The sequence below is a fragment of the Bombus pascuorum genome, chromosome 2 (assembly GCF_905332965.1).
Source record: "Bombus pascuorum chromosome 2, iyBomPasc1.1, whole genome shotgun sequence".
Classification (NCBI taxonomy): Eukaryota; Metazoa; Arthropoda; class Insecta; order Hymenoptera; family Apidae; genus Bombus; species Bombus pascuorum.
This window is the reverse complement of record NC_083489.1, coordinates 3,345,418-3,371,699: the sequence shown is the minus strand read 5'-3', so window position 1 is coordinate 3,371,699 and position 26,282 is coordinate 3,345,418. Positions and strand designations below refer to the sequence as shown.

Here is a 26,282-nt window from a genome sequence, read left to right as displayed (position 1 = left end):
AGAATATCACTTTTTTTTTTTTTTTTTTTTTATTTTATTTTGGTTATTTTACAATTTGTCCTTGCGGACATTTGGTAAAGTGTTATATCTTGTTGGTGAAGAAAAAAAAATATAAATAAAAAATAATATAGCATGTGGGCGGCTACCCCCAGCGGGGTACCAGCTTCGTTTTTTTTTTCTAAGTTATATCTTTTATGAGGTCTATTGGGTAATATCACTTTTACTCGTCAAAAGGAAATTGTTCGTTGAATATTGATATTCTCATTGTCAGTTAATATTGTCATCGTGTAATTGTCATACTTCGGTACTTTATTTCCGGACTTTCTTTTGTTATCTGTTTCATTAGATTTTGTGTAAATAATCTTATTATATAATTATTAGGAATCATTTTCTCGTTTTTCATATTGTCTTTCGTTGGATCTACAGTACACGATATTTTCTCATTCTTTCTTTATTACGTTACCTTTCGGAAACTCCACTTACTGTTAATTCCCTAGTTTCATTAGAAAAGTACACGATTAACTTTCATTTCTCAAGAAAAAAAAAGGTTCGCTCCTATAAGTTGGTTTATTGCAAGAAATACACATAAATACCAGCGAATGCCAAGATAAATGTAAAAAAGCAGCGTTCGTAACATCATCGCGTTCCTGTACTTTTCGATTGTGGCTTCTGAACTTTCCTCATATACAACAAATTTGATTACTTCGTGGAAAGTTCAAGATTGAATTTTAAGTTGTTGAAGTTCCTGCGACTCGAATAATCCTCGCTGTATTTTAATCAATGGTCTTTGTTTATCCGCCTGTTCAATTACATCACCGTGGTAGAAGGCCGAACAATCGTCGTTGCAAGTTTCGGCAACACCTACAAGTTGCGCAAGTGTTGCTGCACGGGCGAAGCCCCGCAGCCTTTGTCAAGATCTCTTCTCGCAATTAAGAAGTTATCGGCTACAAGACGTCGTCTGTTGGTCCTTCTAGCTATCGATCATCGTCTCGCCTAGGATTCTCCGGTTCTCCGTTGTTCTCGTCTCCACCAATTCTTTCCACTCTCCCCTTTACCCATCCTCTCCGACCATCGTCATCCCTTCTCTTTATTCCTTTGCCAAACAGCCAACGTCACCGGGTATCGGTTATGAATTATTCATGATAAGCGAGCCGACGCGGGCACGAACGAAAAACCGGGTTATATTCTGGTCACCGGACGCTGTACATAACCGAGAGAAGAGGCGTGTGTGCGCGAACGAAAACGCTTTGCAGTGTGATTTACGCTAATTTCGGCACCGATTTACACGCTCGACCACAGCCAGGAAGCCGGTAAGTGCGCGGACGCATCCTTCCGGCCAGTGTCGCGTGTGCGCTTTTTATCGTCGCTCCGCCAACAAATTTCCCACCGTCGCGCTTCTCTCTCAGTTTGCCCCCCATATTTCTGTGTCCGGTTGTACGAGTCAGAATTAGTTCGCCGTTACCTCATGCTAATGAACGCGAGTGCTGATTAAATTTCTATCTTTTGCCCGTCGGTTAATATTCCTGGCAGCGAGCATGGCGCAAAAAGGGACGAGGGTGTAGCGCGCGGTAGAAGCATTGGCTGAGCGCGTGTTTTATTTACAAGCTCTTAGCGAATTCATTGCTGCGGCTGTTTGCTAGGTTTTACGAGAACCGACGGAAATGTTCTGTATTTTTAGCGGGACTCGAGAAATTGTTGAAACGACGTATCTCGAATGTCGGCCCTTTCTCTAGTGTCTTGCGTCATGTTTATTTTAGCATTGCAAGTAACAACGATTATAGTCTGGTTTTTTTTATGGATAATTTCTTATACAAAGTTGATAAGATTGTCGTATATGAAAATGTTTTAAAAGCGAGGTACGTTCGAAAGTATTCGCTTTCCACGAAAAATTTCCTAAATGACATTGCACATTTTTCTGTTCATACGTTCGAATTGCACGACGAAACCGATTCGGTTGCAGTTTAAGAACGCAAAAAGATATACAATGCCGTTTAAAAATTGGAAGATGGGTGTTATTTAGGAGAAAAGATACTTGCAAAGATTCTCTTTACGCGAAAGATACTTCTCCCACCGCACGATGAATATTCGTCTGAAACACTTTCTTGTTCAATTGCTGGAACCAAATCGGACATCGTGGCAACAAATTTATATCGCGTCCTATGTATAAATTCAGTACGTTTTTACCTAAAAATGTTATCTACTCCACTGTTTTATCAAGAACATCGAGAACTCTGTTTACCATAGTTGCACAGATAATAATTTTTAAATCTAGACTGTTTCTGGCAAACTGTTTTTTACGCAACATCCTCATAGATATTCATGATTTTCCAGCGATGGAATAAATCGAAATATTCCCCCGCTGTTATGCGTATACACACGTTGGTCGTTTCTCAACGTCCGCGGCTGGTCTCCCCATCAACCCCCTGTTCTGTCCCTCTGCCTCTGCCTCTCCCCGTTGCCACATAATTATCAGACGACGCTTTCATTGACGTCGTGCGGTGCTATTTTCACGCGGCGACCGGTAATAAATAACGCGCGTAATGGGATCGGAAAAACGTGTTCACGGATGGTCGTGCAGATAGCGAAGAGAGAGAGAGAAAAAAAAACAGCCTGCGAAAAAATTCGAAATGGAGCCGGTTGCCGATACAAGCAGTCGGATTTGAACACGACCGGATACATTTAACGTTGGAACGCGTCATCCATCGTTAAATCCATTTGTCACTGTCCAAATGAGCACGGTGTCCTCCTACCTCTTTTCGTGCTCGCGAATCCTTTCATCCTTCGTCGCTTTCGACGGCATCGGTGCGCGAAAATCTCACATAACGTTCACGAGGGATCGATCATGTACGAGGGATTAACAGCGTGCGCCAAAGGAAAACGTTTTTTGTGCGTTAAAAAATGTGTAAATGACGGTTCCAGAGTTTTAAGAATTCCCCTTTTTTCTTTACCTTTTCGCTTATCCGTAATTTGTTTGCAAAAAGCCTTTTTTTGTTTAGTTGCAGACGAGTTTAATTTTTGGTAAGTTTAGAGGCAAAATTCGTAATTTTAATTTATAAGTAATTTTTTATCACGCACGGACGGCGGAGAGTTTTGAATTTAATAAACAGAAGAAGATAGTTTGGAAGTTTTAAGAATGTTCTTCTTATTTTTTACTCGTTATTAATCTACTTTTCGTAAAGCGAATAGATATTTCCCTGTTCGGTTATGGCTGGCGAGTTTGAGGTTTAACGTTCGGCGAATTTAAGAGTTTCTAAAATTCATCGTATCGAAGGATATTTGATATTAACGCTGTCTTTATGGATTTAAGCGTTCGCGATGGAAAGTTTTGTTTTTCCATAGAAACGTAGGATGTCGGTATTAAGACACTAAAGTGGCTTAAAAAAGTGACCGAAGCGAGCGGTGGTTAAAACAAAGATGTATTTTTCACCGGTTACCTGGTAATGAAACTATATTTAATACGGTGTTACCTCGTTTATCACGTATTTATGGGCCCCGGTATAAAAAAAGGTAATCCTCCAATGGTTTCGAAGTAGCGTAAAAAGCATCGTGACTAATTTTGAGGAGCAAAAGTATATACGACAGCTTCACAGATAGGTGATCACGATGTATTAAACCGTACAGAACGAATATTTGAATTTCGAAACTTTTGTTAAAAGCATCGAGCTTGTTTTAACAAGAGTTCGCTAATCGTAAGATTTCAAGAGCCACAGATTTCCTCGAGAATTGCTCGAAACGATTCGAAATCTTCGTCTACGTTTCGTTGTTCGTAAAATCTTCGCGTTCGATGACGTGACCATTTTTAACGTTTCCAAAGATGCCATAAGAGGGTGGAGCATTGTTTCCTGTTAAACGATGCGTTCAACAATACTCTCGGCTATTTCCGTTGATTTTTAATCGAACGGAAGACAATTGGCCGAAAGTCGGAGATGTAGAAAGCTGTTTGGAATATCGCCAAAGCGGTTCCGTGGCCGTTTTAAAATTCAATTAAAACGGTTACTGTTCCCCTGGAACGCATCACTTCCTGTACACATTCGGCGTTATTCGTTTTAATAAAGGCGCCCGGTGAATTACTCCCGTTGTCGGCCAACCAAGATTGGATCCCGCGGTAATTAAACGCCGAATGTGAACCGGTTCCGCGTAAGGTGTATAATACACCTCTCTCGTTCAACATCGCGCGGAAGTATAATTAATGCACGTAGTAATACGTTTATTCCGACCATTTTCAACTACCTTTCCGTCGGTACCCGTCATTTGTGCTTCCCGTTTGAATACATTAGGATAATCCTGAATTGCAGATGAACGGTTGAGAGGGTTAATCCAGAGTTATACGAATATGATACGCTCTGTGCTCCCTAAATCGTAACCAACTAAAATCGAGTTAGGGATACCGTGTTCTAGGAACGATTTATCTTCACATCGGTGAGCTACGTGTATATATTTCAATTTGTTACAACAAATTTTCACGCTACGTCACGTTTTCAACGAATAAATCTCTCTATCCCCACCTATTCAACTACGAAACAACGATGTGCGATTACGAATTCAAGCCCCGTATCTCGGCTTCGTCGAATTAACGGTACAACGAAACAGATGCTCGAACCTGGTTCGAAAATCCGGCCGCGTTTTCAGCGCGAATCCAACGTCGAGTTGACACTTTGACGCAGAAATGTATTACACCCAAGGGGTGGGGGGAGGAGGAGGGAGAGGAGGGGATGTTACGGTGCAGGGGGTTGCAGGCCGAGTTCGGGGCCGAGCGCGGCTTTCGATTTTTCCGGAGGAAATTAAGAGAGCGAAGATAAATGGAAAACCGTTCGCAAAACGGTTTACGTCATAGTTCGGTAGTTAGGATAGAAAAAGGGGGGAGAGGGTGAAAAGAGGCAAGGGGAATGCAGCATCCAGCAAAGCTTATCGACGCATCTGTGTGAGACTGTGTGCGCGAATTTGACGTCACCGGCCACCCCTCTCGCCCTCGCTCCCTTTTCTCTACCCCGTCGGTGTGACGCCCTCTATGTGGGTTATGACGATAGCAGGGGATACGCGCTCGGTTAACCCCTTGGCTGTGTACGTATTTGGTTCAAGCTTGCGAAAACAGCCGCGTGCACGATGCGAAGGCATCCCCTGGCCAACTTTGCACGCGCATAAATACAGGCACACCGTTACAAGGATAGACACACGCGCGCTGCCTTCAACGCCCGTGTGCGTTAATTTCCCGCGCTCCTCTCTCGGCTATTTCTTTTTTTCTTTTTTCGTGTCCGTTCTCTTTCCCTTCGTCCCGCTTGCAGCCTATTCTCTTTTCGCCCAGCCAGAGATCACTGATTCTCCACGAATCGTGATTTCACCGTGAAACAACGTAAAAGTTTGGAAAAGCGGGCGCGAACGTCGGTGGAAAGTTTCCCAACCCATAGGCTGTGTTCGCGCGTTTCGACAAAAGCCAGACGGCTGCCTCGCAGCATAACGAATTAGAGAAATTTTAACATGGCCCGACGAGCAAGTCTGTTTTTTAAACGGATTCACGCGGCTCGTGAAAATTTTCGCTCATTCTTTGCCCTTTGTTCTTATCTCGTTTCGAAGCGATGTTGTCAAGCTGGTCTGTAATTAAAGAACGTGGATTCGAGTGATTTAAATGCAACCGGAGGTGTGTGCTTCCGTTACTTTGAAAGACGTAACGAAACGCGACAAAGAAAACGGATCAAGGAAAATTCCTTGATCCACTCGACGTTTATCGTTTGTGAACGAAGAAATCGTGGCATTGGCGCGTGGGTGTTCACGACAGAAGAGAAATCGGACGACAGCGAGAGAGGCTTTCAGTTCTGGATCAATGAAAAACTTAATCTATTTGTTTCGCATGCGTCTAAATTTGTCTGTGTTCCTTTGTGTGATTGTTTGTGGGCTGAAGCGAACGGTAGGTAGCGCTCGGTTAATCTTCCTTTCATCCGTGTTTCTTGTTTCAGGGCGGCTTAAGGAGAGGACCATCGCAGTGTGAGAGCGTCGTCGCTTTCGAGGCAACCACGTCCGGTATTTAGGTAAGCGACACTGTTGCGGGCGTCGACGGACGATAAGAAAGACGAAGAAGCCCTATTAGACGAGCGACCCTGGCGGCGCTTAAGTCGCTATCAGTCTTGCCTCTGTTCTCGTTTCATCCCCTCTTTTTGTCCTCGGCCATTATCGTTTGACTTCAAATTAACCCGAAAAAATAACATTTTCCAGTGGCGTTCCGTTGTGCGCCATCGTTTTCACTGAAAGACGGAACGTTTCAACGGAGGAAAACATTTGAAACGTGCTTTCCGCGCGAAACTTCGTGTGTTTGGTTTGTAAATATGGGCGGAACGTCGACGGAGAAAAGGCGAGAAAGAGCTTTCGAAACGGATTTTGCAGTCGTGGCGTTTCTTTAACTCGTTCGATGATACTTTCACAATGTTCAGCTGGTGCTGTGCTCGATGTTATAGTTCATGGAATCGAACATCTGCCTCGAGTTACGTGTTGCAGTGTTAACGAACGATTCAATCGACATTTCGAGCGCTTTAAACAAGTTTTTACCAACTCTCTTATTTGAAATTTTGATATTCTATAGATATAGATTTAAGACAAATGTTCCAGAGAGATCTGTAAAAATGTAGTGGTATTGGATATATTTTCCGAATTTCCGGACGTCTGTTCCGACTTACGCATTGAAATGTTAATGAACGTTTGTTCGATTAACATTTCAAGTATTTTTGGATCACAAAAGAAGTAAAAATTCGTTCGTTTTAGAGTTTGTATATTTGTAAATAATCGAAGAAATCATAAGAACGATTCTACGAGGATTTCTAAAAAATTGACGAGCGAATATGTTGGTACTGCAGATGTTTTCTGTATTTTTAATTTCCGTTATAGATCATCGAATCCAACGTCCGAGTTTAAAGGTCAATGACCACTTGAGTTCGAATTTCCAGCACTCTAAGAACTAATTCTTTAAAATTCTTTCGCTTAAAAACGTATAATTTTATAAATACGATAATCGGAGAGAAAAGATTGTAAGAAGAATTTGGGAAAAATTTGCAAACGAAATTATCACAGGTTTCTAAGTTGTTTCTTCTCAGAATATCCACGAATCTTAAGATCTCTGATAAAGCCAGCCGCAACGGAGCCTCGGGATTATTTCCCTAAAGGGCACGGTTTAGATCCGGAAGCTTCTAATAGATTCAATTGCAAACACCTGGTCCGTGAAAGTCTCAAGAATCTCATTTAGGTATTGGGTTTGCCGCAGGGATATTCTTGGGTTTCTTGTTAGGAAAGTGGAAGCATCGCTCTAACAACACCAAACAAGTTTTTTAATTATTGAAATATATATAGCGAGTCGTACTTCAGCAATTTTTTTCATCGTGAAACGCTGTTTTTAACGAAGAATCCGCAAGATTTATCTAACAACCCTACTATCATTTCCAAAGAATCTTCGCTCATTAAGCCATTGAAATCTCTGCGGTGCCACTCCTTTCTAGAAATCTTCTTCTACATTTAAACCAGAAACCACTTCTACGAAGCTAACTCGTATGTCAGCAAAATTAGGAACGTTCTTTGCTACAAGAAGTCCGTTTTATACTGCGTAAAACCACGAGGATAACATCCGTTGGAAAAAGCCAGGGCGAAAAAATCCCGGAGCATCCCCTTCAACAAATCTCTCGACGTTGGACGATCGCTCGATCTCAATTTTGTTTCGCGTGAATTCGTCGGTTGTGTCCAGCCATACTAACGGTCCTGCTCGTCCGCATAGAAGGACGAACGACGGGGTTGTATACGTCAAACGATTGCCGCGATGTAACGAAGACGAGGACCAGAATGAGAACGAGGGCGAGGGTGAGGGCGAGGGTGAGACACGGCTCATTAAACGTCGACCTCCTCCCTCGGCAAACGGACCGACGGTACAAGAGCTACACGCTGGAAATTGTTGTGCAAATACGACTACATTTATCCTGCAGCCTCTTGGCAAGCGCATATATTATTCAACGAGGAATACTGCGCCTTTCTCTTTCTCTCCGTTCAATCTTACCCCCGCGCGCGCTTCGTTTATTTTATTCTCCTTGTTTGGCATGGGCGTTTTAGACGACGAGCACGAGTCGAAAATCTCGACTCGAAGTCTCGAGAGTCTCTGGCCTGCTTACATCGTAACAGCAACGTTGGCAACGTCTTTCGCGTTGCATCGTTTCAGGATCATGGTTCCAGATACGATCACGCGCATACGGGTCGACCGACTTACGTGTTTTACGGTGGAATCCACGGGACGCTGGTTTGGCGCGCGATATCAAACGTAAAATTAAGATCGCGGAAAACGGGACGCGTTTGAGTCGTGTCGGTCGATGTACTTGTTTTTCCCCCTCTTGCACGATACGTCGTTCTTTTTCTGCGGGATTTGCGTTAATCCTACGCTCTCAGACTTGCTTGCGCCATTCTATCTTACACGCGTTAGATCTTCTTTTAATTTGCTATTTTTCCGAAACTCTTCTTTGTTTCTTTCTATTCGAGATATGATTGTAAATTGCAAAGTTTTTTTTTTCTTTTCTAAGTTATATCTTTTATGAGGTCTATTGGGTGTTTCCTTTTTAGTCTTCTTGCGATATTTGTTGTGTTGCACGTTTCAGCTGCCAGCTGGTTCGGGTGTGTTTCTATTCTTACTCTGTATCTTGTTGCGAATAAATTGCAAAGTTTCTCGATTTATTATCGATTTTCTTTGTTTTTGACGAAACGAACGAAACGGATGGCAACTTTTATACCTGAACGAACGAGTTAGCTGGAAATCGAAATCGTATGTGATTACAAGCTCGTCAATGGGGATGACAGCCGGCTCTTTATCGCCATTCGTCGCACTCTTGACCGTGGCCGTGTTCGCAGTGATGGACGTAAATAACGAGACTGCGCCAGTCCACATGAATAAGAGAGATCGTAGATACGCAGCGAGACGACAAAGACACCGTTCTTGTTGTCCTTATTGCTACTCGTTGGCCTTTTTAGCCGTGACGCGTTTCACGATCACGAACTCGAACGATTAACCAAGATCGAAGATACAACGGTCGTCCACAATGACTACAACAACAAGAACGACGGCCACGACGACAACGACACGCGGGGCCAGGCCGGTTCGTCGGCAACTAACTTCTCATTGTCTTTATTGCAACTCCATGGTCGGCTTATCTGCGGGACACGCGATGTTCCCAAGAACTCTCGTAGATAAGAAGTTTTTCGTTCAAAACAGCAAAGAACATCTACGTTGTGTTATTGCTATGATCATCGTTACGGCTGCTGCTTAAAAAACTCGCATTGTCCGCGGAATACGGCAGAGAAAAAAGTCTCCCTTATGGTCGAACCATTTTCGGTAGACACGTAATTGTCATAGTTTCCCCCCAGCACGTTCCTTCGTCCTTCTCTTCGTTCTATGCGCAAAGTTTTCTTTTATTAATCTCTCTCGTCCCTTTATGCCCTCTGAATTTTGTATTCCCGTCGATTTTCGATTCAATCGTGTGTTGATACTTTTATCATCGTACAAAAGCTTTCTCCGTTTCGATATTTATCGGAATATCCCTTGAAATTAAATTTCTCTTGGAACATCGTGAAAGGGGTGGAAATTCCGTTACGTCGAAGCTAGAGGCCAACGAGAAAGGATCTGCGGGGATCGAGAACGCGCGAAGAAAGTCGCCGGACGAATTTCAAGGAATAACTCTTCTATATCGTAGTAGCGGGGGTGGCGGGGGCGTAGGGACCATCGGGGGTAGGTTTTCTCATAAAAGTTTCTCGGCCGAGTCGACGGCGCCGTCTCGTATTTCGCTGCAAGTAAATTCTCGTTGTCCTTATTACGATTCGTGGTCGGCTTATCCGAGGAGCACGCGATGTGCCTGGGAATTTAGATAAGCATCCCTTGGCCTAGACCGTACGAACGTCGGAATCGGAACTTGTACACGACTTCCACCTCTCTTCTGAAACCTTCCCTGCATCGTTTCTCAGCCAGGTCGACTCGTTTAAAGACGGCTATTAGACGGTGGGCCAAGGAACGGCTACTATGTATTTCTCGGAGCAGCTTTAAAAATGCATAGCTACCCCCTGCGGGGACGGCGTACGTGTCGTTCGACGATGAACTTAGTCGTTTTTCTGCGTTAAACGCGAACCACTATGTTGGAGAGTTACGTTGGTCATAGGATGTATCTCGCCGTACGAATCCAATTGATCCAATTGATCCGTAATTGATCCAATTTTCGTTATCTAAATAGTTCAATATTTGCTTATAAATTCGAATGAAAATTAAACATCCAAAATTCACTTCATAGAAAGATTCATTTCGTAGAATAGTACTCGTAGGATGTAAATGATTTTTACTTTCTTACATTCTTATTATACTTATGCATTGAATGTTCATCAGTTGGTTTTGAACCTCAGTATCAAAACTTTGATATTTCAATGGATCGAACTGCTTCCAATTGGTAATGGAATGGCGACAGTCAGAAACTTTTATCGAATTCTTGGAAGAAATTTGAGCAAATTATACCGAGTTATAAATAACGAGCAGAATTTCCATAAATGTTAATCTCTATTTAAAAATAATAGAGAGAAGCGATTCTAAATAAATGGTGTATTTCTGATAAGTGCTTCTAAACCGGTGTTCGATTCTGCCTGAAGGTATTTATAGACGGCTTGAATTTGTTGTGCTTCGATTCCGACGTTTCTAAAACTACTCCTCTTTTGGAAACGTTTGAAATATCTTGCGCCTTGTTAACTTTTAAGCAAACTTATACAACTGAAGAAGTTGTTAGAAAAGTTTTGAGAATTGTAGATCTTAATCGCCGAAATAAATGTATAGGAACACTTGGATTACACTTAGAATTGATATTAAAATAGTTTCAGATTTATTTGATATGCGATTTACAAGATACTCGTCGATACACATTTGCACGCGTCTCAGCGCTCTCTTTGTCTCACCATCTTCTTTACCACAGTACCAACAGAACAGTTGCATTCTTCTGTTTTACGAGACACTGTGCACACACATACTTCCACACTCGTAGTTATATATATGTGTCACTACTACGCGGCTAATTTAGCGTTTTTTTTTTTACAGTTTATTTTGGTTTTTACAATTTGTCCTGAAGGACATTTGGTAAAGTGTTATATCTCATTGGTAATAAAAAAATAAAATAAAAATAAATATAGCATGTGAGTGGCTACCCCCAGCGGGGTGCCAACTTCGTGTTTTCTAAGTTATATCTTTTATGTGCTAATCTAGCGTAGCACACAAAATTACACATATTTCAATAATACCATTAAAATAAATTAACACGTAAATAGATATGATCAAAGATTCAAGGGACTCTTGCAACAATTTTTCGATTTATACTCGACTCTAACAAGTCTCGATATTATTTCAATTAATCTTTCGGTTGACCCTAGCTGGCTGTATAATTTTGTGAAATTTAAACAAATCAAAATATTTATAATAATATCGCAATAAACTATCGCTTAGTCCTTAATGGGTCAATTACTCAACACGAAACAATGAAAATCTTACAAAACTATTTATATTAACACAAAAGTTTAACACGATATTTAGCCTTTGTTTTCTATTGAGATATATATAATTTTGTGTGCTAGACTAGCCTGGCAGCGTAGTAGTGACGCACGTTTGTGAATATGAGTATATGGAAGTATATGTATGCGCGGCGTCTTGAAAAACAGACGAATGTAACTGTTCCGTTGGCAGTGTCGCGTAATTTTAAAGGATAACTAATTAATTCAATAAGCTGACTACCTTTATTCGTAACACAGTTAAGTTTTTCGTACAAAAAGATTACAAGAACTGTCGCAGACCCGTCTCGTACCATCAAGGAGGAAAACTCGGTGTGGGCGTGCCCTTTTGAACTAAGAACGCGGATTCGTCGTTCACACTTTTCCGTAAAAAAGTGAGGGTAATGATCCGCGATGCCCATTGGTTAATAAATAAAACTATCGTGACAAAGAAAAGCAGATGTGGCTCATGGGCATCCTTGTTCATGGAAAAAGCTTGCTATTTCGCTAGGCATCCGCTTTCTCCGTAATTGGTAAGAACGTGCAAAAAGACATAAGGACCATCCGTAAGCCGAAAATATTTATATGAATAGAAATGAAACTAAACAGATTCGGTTTATGGTATTTCCTTAGGTTTGTTGCGGGTCAGTGTAACAATGTGTAGGTCTTGGCGGCCAGACCGTGAGGAACCTCGCAAGGACCATCGCATTTGGCGTAATACGTAGCAAGCAGAACTCGATCCGTGACAGCAGCGTGGTATGGAAGATGGTGAGACAAAGAGAGTGCCGAGACGCGTACAAATGTATATCGACGAAGATCCTGGAAATCGTTTATTAAATAAATCTAAAACTATTTTAATATGAATTCTAAGTGTAACCTTAGTGATCCTTTACTTTTATTTCGACAATTAAGATCCACAATTCTCAACAATCGCGAACGAAGAAAAACGAAGATAACACATAGAAAATGATTAAATAAATCTAAAACTATTTTAATATGAATTCTAAGTGTAACCTTAGTGTTCCTTTACTTTTATTTCGGCAATTTAGATCCACAACTCTCAATAATCACGAACAAAAAAAAAAAAAAAAAACGAAGATGGCACATAAAAAATAACAAAACTTCTATTTCATCCAATTTTGAAATGGTAGATTTGAATATTTTAACTAGAAAATGATAGGCACATAGGAATAATTAAATAAATCTAAAACTATTTTAATATGAATTCTAAGTGTAACCTTAGTGTTCCTTTACTTTTATTTCGGCAATTTAGATCCACAACTCTCAATAATCACGAACGAAAAAAAAAAAAAAAAAGCGAAGATGGCACATAAAAAATAACAAAACTTCTATTTCGTCCAATTTTGAAATGGTAGATTTGAATATTTTAACTAGAAAATGATAGGCACATAGGAATAATTAAATAAATCTAAAACTATCGTAATATGAATTCTAAGTGTGACCTTAGTGTTTCTCTATTTTTATTTCGGCAATTAAGATCCACAATTTTCAACAATCGCGAACAAAAAAGAAAAAAGCGAAGATGGCACATAGAAAATAACAAAACTTCTGTTTCGTCAAATTTTGAAATGGTATATTTGAATATTTTAACTAGAAAATGATAGGCACATAGGAATAATTAAATAAATCTAAAACTATCGTAATATGAATTCTAAGTGTGACCTTAGTGTTCCTCTACTTTTATTTCGGCAATTAAGATCCACAATTCTCAACAATCGCGAACAAAAAAAAAAAAAAAAAAAAAAAAAATGGAGCGAAGATGGCACATAGAAAATTATTAAATAAATCTAAAACTATTTTAATATGAATTCTAAGTGTGACCTTAGTGTTCCTCTACTTTTATTTCGGCAATTAAGATTCACAATTCTCAACAATCGCGAACAAAAAAAAAAAAAAAAAAAAAAAAAAAAAATGGAACGAAGATGGCACATAGAAAATAACAAAACTTATGTTTCGTTCAATTTCTAAATGGTAGATTTGAATATTTTAACTAGAGGAGGGGAGAAAAATACAAATAACATAAAACTACTGGGATCTGTGTCATATGCAGTGTACGTGTTGAAGCTATTAAAGGTCGCTTCTATGGCTCGTATAATTAACCAAGATCGATGATACTGAAGACGCGAGGCGACCAGCAATATCGGTTCGATGAAACAATCTTTGATGATCGACGCTTCGATGTGGCGGGAACAGTGGGCCAGTTTGCTTTTCCGTCTTTGCTCGCCGCAAAGTTTGTTTGCTTTACGTAAAGTGGAAAGAGTAATTATCGTTCTCGCGAAGATTCAACAATCTGTTCCGTTCCTTTTTTCTGGAGCTGTTTGGAAATGACACCTGGCGAACGTTTCTATTACCAATCATGCAAATATCTTCAATTCAATGATCCTCCCTTAGATTCTCTTAATTCAATTTTTTTCACACGTATAGCGGGCAAAATCTTTCTATATAGTTCAGTTTACGCTTCTGATCAATTTACGGCGATTTAAATATAAAAATGCGATAGTGTCTTGCAATTTCATATTTTTATAAACGCAACTAATAGAATGGTATCTAAATAGAGATATGTTTTGTCTAGCACATAACAGGTACTTTATTTCCAAAACATTTTCCTGTTCGCGAAACAGCAACGAATCGTTTTCGTCGCGACAATTGGCATTAACATGGCCAGTAGCAAGACACACGTTGCAGCTATAAAGAAATGTAACGATACAAAACGAAAGCGTCTTCCTTATCGCTCGACGTTTTAACGATAACACAAAATGTATCTTGCTTTACTGTACGTTTCGTAGACCGAACACCGGCATAGACGTATCGCCACGTGTAATAGACTTTTCTTACGCTTCTATGAAGCGACGATTCGTAGGTAGTGGGCCATAATTTCGCTGATTCCTATAAAACCACCTGTCTAAATCGAAGTCAATTTCACCTGCGTGAAACGAACGCGAAAGAGGTAGATTGCGGGCGTTCACAGCTATAACGACGCGGACAAGAAAGATCGTTCGAGCGTCGACTAACCAACGTCGGGTCGCGACTCGACGCAACAACGATGGTGGGTGCAACGAGCACGCTGCAGGGCGTTTACCATTATCTAATGGACATGCCAGTCGAATGCAACGAGCCGTTATTCTTACGTCTTACACCGGTTCCTCGTAGCCAGCAGGGCGTAGCTCCGTTATTAAAGTCCAACCTCGTTCACAGCTTGGAGACTATAACCGGCTAGATTAGCCGGCCGCCCGTTTCTTACGTTAGAAATGCCGACCGGGTCGACCGGGTTTATACAGTCGTTTACGCGTTTCACGCTGCTCCAAGGAAGCTAGATGAAACGCTATAAATCCAGGTTGTATCGTTTCACGCTTGGAAACCTTAAAATGCTTTTTCCTTTTTACGATGACAGGCATCGTTGCATGCCTCGATGCTTCTTGATCATTTTCGCCGTTGAAGTTATGCTTCTAGTCTGTAATTTACAGACATAACGGGCTTGATGTAGTCAACAAGGGTGGAGAACGTTAGGTTCGTTTTGTAATTGTGCTGCGACGTAGATTTATGAGTAGTTCAGACGATATATGGTTGAGTGAAATATCGCGGAACTTGTGTCACGTTTTTGATGGCTTCGTTCGTAGCATTCGTCTTTGAGTCCTTTGAGTTATCGTATGACGTCTGGATCAGTCCCTTCTGATTTCTTTGTTCTACGACCGATAAGAAAGAGACGAAGAAAAATTGCATTTTATTTACATATGGTAGGTATTTTTACTTATCACATTTGTGTCTTAAAAATAACGATCAGTGAATTGTGCGTTTGGAAACACGAAGGAAGGAATAATGTTATCAACAGCGACTGACAGTTTGTAAATCTTTCGCGATAATAATTCGTAATATACCGAGGAATTTAGTTTATCTCGAGGGAAATACTCGACTTTGAAAGAACTAGTCGTATTTTTGAAATATCCTCGCCTTGAAATATCACGAATCGCGGTTGTTTAAAAGTTTGTTCGACAGGCATTAATCAGTTATCTGGCGGAGCATCTGCAAGCAAAGCTGTAAATTCTAAACACACGGCGGGCAGAATTTTATCAACGGCCGTGAGAACCAGGGTGCCGACTAACGATAAGTCTGGTCGATCGGTTCGTACTTGTAATTATAGCGTGATTTAATGGTGTTGGAGATGCGCGGCCGGGCCTAGAAGAAGCAGGATAAAGGCGGACAACTGTTATCGACGATAATGACGTATGGGTCTTCGTAAAATAGAGCGTGCACGCGAAATCACGATGATTTTGACGGGAATTGGTAAAGCGTGAGCTCGCGATCGATAAGCAATAAGCAGTAAATCGGGACTGCGCCTCTCTTGCAGCATGCAAATCATCCGAGGGCCTCTAATAAGTGGCTGCATAGCTAGAAAGGAGAAATTGCGCGATTTCGACCCGACGCGGGATTATGCATCGTATATACGTGCTACTGTAATCTTGGCAAATAACATTTTTCATTTCGGCTTCGGTTTTTGCCCGAAGAAATGCAGCTGTGGCACGCTATCATTTTTTCCCCTTCGCTCCGTTTTCTCTGATTCTCTCTGTCGATAATATCGTTTCCAAGTTTTTCATTTCCTACGATCGTTCTTTAATGGCAACTTTAGCAGTTTTTGTTGCTACGTTGTTACGGTGGTAATTGGACTGTGAATTTTTATGCAAATTCCTATTTTTCTGTGTACGATCGAACAAACTAAAGCCGAAGATTTGTACTGCTAAGTATCATAAACACCCTCTGCGTATTACAGCCAAGGTTTTCTCGCATAGCAATTTACCAGCTAAAAATATCTTTGAATTAGAAAGAATTAACAAGTTCTTTTCTAAAAGAGAATGATTAATTGATTCACGTATGCCATTAATAATATTAAATTCTATAAGAGACCTCGGCGTTTTATTTTAAATATTTCGTACATTTTTATATGTCACGTGTATATTTTTAAAACCTGCGATCTAACGATAAATCATACGTCGTTTACGAAGGTAATAAAACAATTACGAAGAATATCGTATAGTCAGGAAACGATTCGATTTTTCAGCGTAGTTTACGTAGTTTTAAAAATATTTCACACAACGATATAGTATATATAATCCTAAAATATTGCGTATAACGATCTGTTAGAGAATTTCCAAGTTTCTGTTATATCGCAGCTAGCCGCGTGTTTCCACGAACAGAACACGGTCGTTCCGTGTAATACTTAATTAACTAATACACACGTTGTTTCTTCGCCCGCGTGAATGAATATTAATTAACGAGCGTTCCTCGGTTATTTGTGGAACACTGCTACACAACCACAGCCCCCGATGCATCGATGCACAGTGTTCGTTCGCAGAGTCGCGTCGTCGAAACCCGTCTTACAAAGTTCGAACGATTTGCGAACTGCAGTTCCACGCGAATGGCGTACCAAGACCTTGTCATAAAGTTACGCTTTATCGTGTTTCCCCTGACATGAACGCGGCTTACTTCGATCTGCCAATCACGAGTTCGGCTCCTGGAAACGCGAAGCTACCCGCGTTCGTGCCAGGATGTACAAAATGAAATCGACTCGAACGATCGTTCAGCCTTGCCTTCGTTTTCACGCGCTGGACGAACAGCCAAACTTCCATCGTTTCTTCTCAAATTAGTTCCATTCTTTTTGATACGATATCAGACTAGAAAGAATGCCATCATTCTTCTCACGTTTTGCTAAAATATTCAAATGTCGTTAATTTGTTCGTACTCGATATTGTGCGCTATTTAATTCAGACAAATTATCAATTAAATACAGTTTAATAATACACGAGATAGGTAAGCGATCGTCAATTAAATCGATTGCATAAATGACGAATACGTTACAATTTTGATTATCCGAACCAATCGTGACACAATTGCCTTTTCATACGAGGAATGACCATTTGTTTCAAATTATTTTATAAATATCGTTTCGCGAAGAGAAACAAAAACTTTTGGATAAAAATTGTGATAATTTATTTCACTTTCTATTCTCGTTTTCTAATTTTTCTTATAGAGCACCATTTGCAAATTTTTCGCTAATCGATGTTCCGATAATCGATCGTTCTGTTAGTCGGTACTTTGATAATCGAGATGTTACTGTATATTTGCTTTCGTTAAAACTATTTCGAACTTTAGTGCGTTATGATCTTCGTGGAAAAGAAAATTGACAAAAGAGGATATTTTCCTATGGTGTAAAAAAAAAATTTCAATTTCGAAGGAGCTAACGCAAGGAAACACTGGAAGAAGTAACAAAAGAGAATTATAAAACGACTTGATCGCGAAGTAGCGCGAAAGCTTCGTTCTATAGTGACATGGAAACGTTTGTAATTTATTTCTGTCGTTCCCGATAGGGCAGGTCAAGTGTAGAGAAGAAAAGGCAAAGCGGTGTGTATCAGGCCACTTCCGATAAGCATAGCCCTGCAATTGCCAGCAGCTTACCTATATGGTTGTTCTAACACGCAATGAAGATCTGCGTTCACGATAACGGCCACTTTAGATTCGCTTTTGCCTATTCCTTCTCTATTCAGCTATCCTCCATTCGTTATATTACACATCGACAGGGCTATCATGCGGTCTTAATTTCGCCATAGGAATATTGTCAGTCTATGTCCATTTGGTCTTTAACGTTGATCTCTTTACGTTATAGCGTATAACACTAACGGCCGTGTATAATTCGTGTGTATCACGTTACATTTCCATAGTGGCACATAAATTTTTTTTATTTCTGGAATATGTGCCACTAGAATTCCAAGACGTTCTAGAAACTTGTAGAAGGTTATTTTACACCCTGAAATACTTTTTCCACATCTTTTTCTGTAAAATCTTTACTTTTTCACTTGTTCTGATTTTCTCTATTTTTTTTTTTTTTATGGTGTCGCTTATTATTTTCATTGCCAGTATTTTCTCCCCTTTATTTTCCTTTTCTAATGTTTCTTCGTCGCTATAAAAAAAGCATAATGAAACATAATTTCGGCAGTAAAAATTGTTGAAATTTCTTTCCCGATGCCCTTGTCATGTCCGCTTTATCGTCGGAATTCTTCTTTCTTCAGAGGGTTGGTGTTCCATCTTGTTAGAACTCCTACTATCCCTTCTGCGGTAAGATTGCTTCCCTGTTTTTATACAAGTCTCAATTTCATCACGGTAGAGTGTACCATAAGAAGCTATTGCCGACGTGAAACCCGCAGAGTGATAGATTATTTCCTACCACTAATTCGGGATGGCTGTTGTTCGCGGAAGTAGTTAGAGCTGGAAGGGAATCCCCAAAAACGTCGACAGTAGTTAGGTAGTCGTATAGGCCGACTTGGAACAGAATTCCAGAGAATGGCCACTGCTGACAGTGTGGGTGAACACCATCTGTCGTAGGTATTCGATCAAGAGGCGTTTTTTTAGAGTCGTTTCAAATATTCTAGTATTTGTAAGGACTGGAAGAAGATTTATTAGATTTATTAAGGTTAATTAGAATCGTGAAAAATACGCAGTTTTATCCATTATTTCGTAAAGTCTGACGATCGATGCTTCTCTTCTCATCTCTCCTGACAAGTCGATTAATTTTCAATAACGCACACATGAAAGAACGCTTTTTATGAACACTTTAATGAACGCGTACATCAATTGACGTTCTATGCGAAACAATCGCATTGGAATGTGTAAATACGATACATAGGTATTTCGAATGTTCGATATGTAAATCGGATAATATTAAATAAACGATGTAAAAATAGCATCTTGATTAATTTTCATCAAACGTCGTTTGTAACGTAACGATAAAGTATTAATTGCAAATCTTAGTTCACGATCGATCCTCGTACGTATGTAGATGATGTTTATGTAAATTGTCTCATATTTTTTAACAAACGCCGGTAAGTAGAAAAAATACAACGAAATCATAAAATCATCTAGCAGTATGTACGCTGTACATATGTTTAATCGTTTCAGTGAGTAAATTGACAGATGATTGATCGATTGCGAAGATTATAGCCGAAAATTTCAGCGAGGGGTGCACGAAGTACATTTAGCCTTAGCTCGTTTATATTGAAAGGGACGGAATACTGTAATCGGCTCTATGTTACTGCATTAATCAGTATCACTAGTTGATACTTTAATTTACAATTCCATCATGTCAAGGTGATTCAATTTTGGATGATTCCTGTTCATCGTAGAATGGCGATTCTTGTCTGAATATTGTCTTGCGCGGGTATATCTAGAATGAAATTAATTCTTTTTCATCAGATACGCGGACATACTCATTCTTCTTCCTTGCATATTAAAGTACCGTGTTTCATTCTGTCGCTATGAATATTACAATACCATAACTCTTTCCCACCATCTGTTCGCTATTATCCTTTTATTATTTCATACATCAACTAAATTCACGCACGCACGCATAATTCTAAAATAGAATTCTAGATTATTTCTCGTAATATATGCTTGTTCCTTATCTTTCGTTCGCATTTATAACAATCTTCTAGCTCGTAAGGTACGTATGTTCGAGTTATCAAGTTATCTTTCAATTTATCTTGTTCCCAAGTCATAATTTAGACCGGAGAAGAATCTTTTTCTTATTCATTGTACCGGATAATTTCGCTTTAACCAGGATCTTCCTTCTCTCGAAATTAAGGTCCACGTTAATAAACAATACGTTCGTTACTTTCTATCCTCGAAGATTACCTTCTCCTGACGTATTTTTCGTGTCATGTACCTTAAAATGGGCATACTGTACGAATCTCTTCCGGTCTATTCACTCGCTTTGATAATTACACCTTGATTAAAGTTTCCCTCCTCTTCCAACAAATATATCACGTACCTATATTACGAGTACAGTATGTATTCGCGTAAATATGAGAAATTTCTATCTCTAAGATACTAATATTATTCGTGACAAAAGTTAATAGATTCTATACCGTGGCTACAAAAGCTATGTGCACATGCCCTTATTTCTCTATTCCCTATTTTAATGAAGCGCTTCTTTATCAGATTCTACGTTTCAATTCCACAGCGTCGAATCTGTATATTCGTATGAAAGCACTGTTAAATGATACGAAATTTAATTTACTATAACATAAGATTTGATTAATTACCACGTAAATATTATAACAAACGCAATAGTGTGCAAACGTTTTTCGTAGTCGCTCCATGTAACCGCGATATTTAATAATAATAAAAGTAAACGTTAATATTACAACAAGATACCTGCATATTTTCACTGATTGTCAGAACTATATTATTTTTAGTAAGACGATCCCATTCGTTATTTTGACTGGCTCGACGGTTTTAGTGTTAAATGGTTAATACCGAAATTCTGGAACAGCGGCAAATTAACCCTATCGTCGTCACCGATGGAAAACGCTGCTCAAAATTCGGTCTCGTTTTACCGGTAGGCAAAATCGACCGGGTACGAGTAATTACAGACGAAATCCTGAGTTTTGCCTTTATAATCGGCAGCTTGGTAATCCTCGTCCAATCGTTGAGCATCGATCAAGGAGCGTCGGCCGAACTGGCGGCCGCTGGAAATCGCGCATAGGAATTGCGATCGACGCGGCTGGTAATGCACTTTCCGATAATGCTGCCGCCGATGTAATCGCGCACCTCGTGCTTCCGTCTACAACGGCTAACCAACACGGACCACTGTATGCACCGGTTGTTGTTCGTCGATGTGTCGGGATAGAGAAGGAGAGAAAGAGAAGGAGAGATAGAGATGGGGAGAGAGAGAGAGAGAGAGAAAGGGGAAAGAGACAGAATGGATCCTCTCCAACGTGCAGAAGCGACCGGCTGCCGGATTACTTTGATTTCACTGTTCCTAGCTGCCGTCCGCGCGAACTCGTTCTCCGGTTAGCTGACGTGGATGAGGAATTAACCGCGTTACACAAGCCTCGGACAGTCGATGAAAATGGCTTTTAGTTACCGGCCCGGATTTTACTTCTCTCTTACCCTGGCCGTTGCTCGTTAGTGTTTAGCAATTTTCCAACGATATTTGATGGATTTTTTTTTTATGGACGACATTTATTTTGCGACGGTTGTATGACCGAGAACGATTGGGATTTGTTCTTGTGCCCTGGAGAATTTGGATTCGTTTTTGTTAGGATTTTTGTTTATTTTCAGCGGAGTTTTTCATGCAGGTTTAAATGAAACAGATACGAATTTTTGTTTCGACTGATTAGTAAAAGAACGTAGTTATTTTTATATTTTGGAAAGATTTAGTTTTGTTTTGTTTTATTTTTTTTTTTTTGGGAAGCGTTCATTTAGTTGTCAGGAATTTTTTCATAGAAGTTTATTTAAGGATAGTTTTACCGTTTGGTTTAGAATTTTAGATTTAGAATTATTTTCATATCTTGCAGGTATTTAGGTCCATTTTCACTGAAAGTATGTTTCCCCATTTTTGGGGGATGTTTTGGTAGACATTCGACAGTCTCGATTCGAACAGACTCGATATTGTGTTTTAACCAATTAGATAACTTGTCTTACCTAAATTTTCAAGTACTTAAATTCTACTTAGTAATTGTATTAGTGAATGCAAAGGTCGTGAGAAAGACTTTGCGATATTATGATCAATTCTGTAACCTTTTGTTCTTTCGATTTATGATTTCTCCGATCATTGGTGATTTATTTCTTATTGATTATTTTTAAACTTTGCTTAAGATTCGACAAAAGTAAATTACATTTTGCACAATAATTTCATACTATGCTTTAATTCTAATAAATTAATTCCATGCAATTTTAGCCAAGAATTAGCACATAAACGTATAGCTGTTCTCTACTTTTAACCTCATATTTCTTCAAATTGTTTGAACCTTTTAATCCATGAGTTTGAATAACTTACGCGTTAGAGTTATCTTTCATTGGTTGTAATTGATTACTCGGAAAGATTATGCATAGGAGGGAACGTTAGGAACGTTAAATATTTAGATCGATCAACAGTAACACAGAAGTGCAAAGTATGTTGACACAGCATGATCGCATCGACTTGCTGTTTGTAGTTATTCGCGTAATGTATGAAGCGTTATCGTGCAAATTTAAGTCCAGATATAGTATGACAGCTCCGCAGGATCATAAGTTTCGTCTCACATACAGAAACGAATTTCACCATGTTCATGCGGATTTTCCTTCGAATTATCGTCGCTGTCAATTAGTGCGAATTAATGACAATTTTCTCCGTTATTACTTCCATATACTTCCATATTATTTTCAACGATCGCATCGTTCTATCCCAAGTCGAAACGTCAAGGATTGTCTCTTCTCTTAATTAACTCTAACGAACGAAATTTCATCGTGAAAATGATCCTATATGTATATATAATTTAACGCGGAACTGGAGACCTGCAGAAACTTGTTTAAATGTTATTTATTATTTTTGCCATATAAGACATGCACCGTTTAAGTAACTACGAAAGTATATAAAAGCAGCTAAATTGTTATGAAAAATTTGTATTTTGATCGATTGCAAGAAGTAAGCTAAAACAACTAGTATTATATTTATTATCTTTAGACGAAATGTAGAGAGCGTAGCTGTAAAATTTTATGACAAATTCCCAGAAATTAATTGTTTAACAGCGATTGCCTTCCTTCGCAATTGGCTAGAATAGGACTTCGCATACACGTTAAAATCTATTTCCTTAAACCGTGAACTGAAATGTCAATAAAGTACTCTCGAAAAATTGGATGCTTTTTACCATTTTAACGAACGATTTTTATAGTAATTAGTGCTCGTGATTACATCCCTTAATTCTTGCGTTATTTCTTCACAATTTTTACAAAGAGATTAAAAACGTATTCGGATCACCAACATGTCAACATGTTCAAGGTCGACGTTTGTAGCAAAGCAAAGCGATTCGTACGAAGATGAATACGCTAGACGAAAGATAAAAATACGATATCAAATCGTGGAGAAAATCAGAAAATTAAATTACATATATATATATATATATATTATTATTATTCTTATTTGCTCTACGATTTGATATCGTATTTTTATCTTTTGTTTAACGTAGGTATCTTACGAATTGTTTTCCTTTGCCACATACGTCGACCCTAATGAGGTGTTTAAAAGACATAATAATAATAATATTAATATATATATATCTTCAAGAATGAAACCTACAGCGAATAGTTAATTCGCGACGCACACGAATACAGGATTTCGCGAATACTCTCGGGACCATCTCAGCGACAACGTGCAAAAACTACCGATTCCCGGATTAATCCAGGACGTGTCCGACACGAAGCTCGGCTATCCAACGAGACTAGACGAGGAATTAACAGCGTTACGCAAAACTCGAGGAGAACGAGCTTCGGCCGGACACAGATTTCATCCGAGTTTCATGAAGTTGGTAATTTAATGGCCGAAACTTTCGAATTATCCGATGCATCTAAATCTCCGCGTTTCGTCATATACACATCTGCTTTCATATCTCCTTCATCGAGAATCGTCGAAAACGTTTATCCGATTTTTATAACGCTTTTTTATGGTATCAAATGCTTTCGTTTATCGCTGGAATTTGAAGATATTTCGAGTACTTGGATATCCACTCCATCGAGACCCGATTACTCGATAAGTTCTTACTATTTAGATACGGTAGAACTCCGTCTATCTAAATTCCAGTTATTGGAGCGAAATTTTCGTTAATGCTCGATTAGCAGAACTTTTGCTATTTGGATTCACTTATCTGCACGCGACCTTTTATTACATGTTCGGAAGAAAAATAATAGGTAACGAGGAAAATATTACGAACTCTAATTATACATATAAGCTGCTTTTCCTCCGTCAAGCTTCGGTAAATAGAGTTTTACTGTATTCCAGATTTTATACAGTGGCACCAAAAGTATTTATACATAGCCTTGTTTTTCAACGAAGCGTTTTTTGCGAGATTCTACTTTGATTTTGCTTCCACGTCAAATTTTTGTAAGATTTAATGCAATTGGATGCATGTAATTAATACATAGATGCTATAATAAATACAATGGTGGGCAAATACTTTCTGTAGCGACTGTATATGTGACATAGCGCACTGAAGAAACACCAATCTTCAATTCGAAGCTGATTTAACAGGACCAGAAACGCAGTACAAGTGAGTCCCATACAACACTAAATTCGTAAAAAGTGAAACGTATAGCAGCTGCAAAATATATTGTATCTATTACAAACTAATTAATTTACATTAATTTACATGCATTTACAAACTAATTAATCAAGTTCAAGCATATGAAGCTTCGTTCATTTGGTCGTATCACTTTCACGTGGTTACAAGAATTAATATTATGAAAATAAAATGCGAAGTCCGATGAGAGAACGTTTCAATGGAAAATGAGAATATTTACAAATACTTTTAGCAATCACCGTATCTCCCGCTTTATAGGCGATTCTACTGTATTCGGATATCTAGCAAGTAAGAGGCGTATTTGGAATCGCTCTGTCGTTAGAATGGACTGTGCGTGGCCGATGTTGCGTGTTAATTAAAGCACAGTTCGCGGGTCGAAAGGAAAATTTACAATGAAACGTTCACGTGCGCGCGATAACGCGGCCACAATAGCAGATAAGAAGAGTAAGGTCTGCGTGCCGGTGCCTTGCCGTTTCTATTCAAGGTGCACCAGTCGATTCGATGGTATACGCAATCTCGTGGCGAAATGTAACGCGGTCGATCGAAGGAAAGCATCGGGTCGAAGGGCAACCGATCAGGCGAACGCTGTGTAAGCAAGCACGTTACAATGCACGTGGATTCGCTTAATTTTGACCTGAAGTCGATGAGACGAGATATATTTGATTCGTACGACGATTGAACAAGTGGGTTAAATACGCGTTTATTTTATTTTAAATCTATTGAAAGCATTTCTGTATTGTTTCAAAAGGGGAACAGGGTTTTTATATAATCGAAGAAATTAAATATTCAAAGATTACTTGGTTATAGCAAGATAGAGATAAAAGAATGTAATATTATCTCAGATGTATTAAGAATATGCAGATTGCTCGTGCAGACGATGGTGGAATTTTTTTCTACGGTAATCGTACAATCTCGATTTGTCTTTTCTTCAATTCAGTGGAAACTGTTTGCAGTCATTCACATATTCAATTTTGCTTTTCGTAGCGAAGCTTTAAAACTATAAAATCTACATTTTTAGAGCTACGTTACCGAAAATAACCTGAGATTAGAAAAATTTCTCTTTTCACAATTTCTTATCATTTTTTGCCCGATTGATTTGTAGTTCTGGAACCCTGTATATACTGCAAATTCGTAACAATAAGTAGTCAACGAACTATTTCCAACTTCTTAGTAAATTTCATCATTGGCACAATTTGGACGAGTTTGTATCGAAATTATAGAAGGCTCGCGCTACGTATTATCGTACTATATTTCGATGCAATAATGCGGTTAGTTTTGATTATACCGCGCCAATCATGGGTTAATTTGTGCGTGAAAACGCGCGAAAATACTCGCATAGAGCCGCAGCAAAAGTATATGTAGACTTCGAAACGCGTACTCGGCAACACGGTATTTTAATTAACGGTTAATTCGCCAAGTTTAGCGATTGCCCGATCGTTAAACGCAATTGATGTCTTCGGTCACATTGCTCATTATAATGAACATCAATTTTGACGGCTGTTTATTCGTGTAATTTGCAAGACACGATATACCACCCTCCTCTTTTCACCCTCAACCCCACTGGTTGTTAACGGGTCGTTCTCGTGTTCGTTTATAATGAACATTGCTTCCCAGTCGGCCGAAAACAGTGCGCTCCAA

The 26,282-nt window shown here is 39.2% G+C and overlaps 1 protein-coding gene and 1 long non-coding RNA gene across 16 annotated transcripts in view; one reads left to right on the top strand and one right to left on the bottom strand.

The window, feature by feature from the left end:
• Positions 1–26,282, top strand: part of LOC132916229 (uncharacterized) — a 210,210-nt gene that overhangs the window by 37,998 nt on the left and 145,930 nt on the right. For all 3 annotated transcript variants that reach the window (XR_009660045.1, XR_009660046.1, XR_009660044.1), the window contains exon 2: positions 5,952–6,023. This is a non-coding gene — a long non-coding RNA (uncharacterized LOC132916229). The remainder of the gene's footprint in view (positions 1–5,951; positions 6,024–26,282) is intronic.
• The window catches only part of LOC132916222 (gamma-aminobutyric acid receptor subunit beta), a 100,145-nt gene that overhangs the window by 57,368 nt on the left and 16,495 nt on the right, over positions 1–26,282 (bottom strand). The gene's annotated exons all lie outside the window — the stretch shown is intronic.